The 1,344-nt window shown below is 39.3% G+C and overlaps 1 long non-coding RNA gene across 1 annotated transcript; it reads left to right on the forward strand.

Annotated features, from left to right (window-relative positions):
- The first annotated feature begins 251 nt into the window (after positions 1-251).
- LOC120679978 lies at positions 252-1,141 on the forward strand. The gene is made up of 2 exons (XR_005677415.1): positions 252-304; positions 916-1,141. It is a non-coding gene; the product is annotated as an uncharacterized LOC120679978 (long non-coding RNA).
- Positions 1,142-1,344: the final 203 nt, after the last annotated feature.

The raw sequence follows: 1,344 nt of genomic DNA on the forward strand, positions 1-1,344 counted from the left end.
CGCGTCGCAGCTCCAAATACAGGAACTTCAGGTTATTTCTTATTTATTCATAGTTCATTCGTTTTGTACATGTATTTGCTTTGCATTGTAACATTGTCATGAACTATTGTAGCACCGAATGCAAACGCAACAGGCGGCGTACGAGGCGGCACTGGCCGAAGAGAGGAGGATACGACAAGAGAACGAGCAGAAGCAGGCGACCGAGATGGCCCAGATGTACAACTACATTCAAAGTCTTTCTGTCCAAATGGGTAATCCCATCCCAGCCATGCAATTCCCTGCGGCTCCTCCTCCTACTCCTCCGGTGAGTATCTTGAAAACCCTTTAGTTTTTTTTGAACTATTAGATACTTAGAGAACTTTAGACTTAGAGATTGTGACTTACATTACTCACTTAACGATTTAGGAGACCTACATCTGATCCTTTAGTGCTCTATTTATTGGCAAAATAAGTAAGCGAAATGGAAAGCATTTGCAATAGCGCTAGTGTGTCTAAATTTCAATTTGGAGTTTCCATTTGGATATCCGAGTTCGTAGAAAATTTAAAGTAGGTTCCATTTTGAAAAAAAAAGTTACTGGCTAAACTATCCCAAACTACATATAGAAATGTTGAAATTGATTTGTAAATAAAGTCATTGGCGAAGGTTTCTTCATAGAAGAGGTTCATGGATTCGTTTGCGGTAATTGGTCGATCTAGTTATGCAAATCAAATTCGAAACTGAAGTTTCAAGCTCAAATTACAAGATGCATTATCATAGGAATTCGAAATCAGGTATTTCAATGAAAGTTTGAACTTCTGTTCTGTCTGTCCCAATGCATTTCAGTAAACGAGTGTAGCATATCTCCTCTCATGAATTATAACTTGAGAACTTGGTTTTTGTCTCACCTGCAATTTACTGTCTTACTTTTTTTGCAGAATCTATCGGCGGCATCGAATACGCCAGAATTGTCGCCGGGCATCTCACCGACGCTCCCACAGCAGTTGTTCCCGCCTCAGTTCGGCGGCGCCCCACCGTTCGACGACCCACCACAGCCATAAACTTGTTTATTTCAATATTTATGGACTTGTGAACTTCTGGATATGTATTTGTGAACTTCTGGATATTTTGTGAACTTGCAGGACTTTGCATTGGACTTCTGTATGTGTTTGATGTTATTTGTGGCTAGTTGTGATATATATATTGTGATATATAATGTCTGTGACGTTTGTTATGATATGTAATGCATGTGATATATATGTTGTGATATGGGATCCTTTTTACGTGAAAAACCAAAAAAATAGGATTTGTTTGGTCACTTTGTGTCACACCCGGTTTATGAAGGCAAACCGAATGCATCTCATATG

The sequence above is a fragment of the Panicum virgatum genome, chromosome 6N, assembly GCF_016808335.1.
Source record: "Panicum virgatum strain AP13 chromosome 6N, P.virgatum_v5, whole genome shotgun sequence".
NCBI lineage: Eukaryota > Viridiplantae > Streptophyta > Magnoliopsida > Poales > Poaceae > Panicum > Panicum virgatum.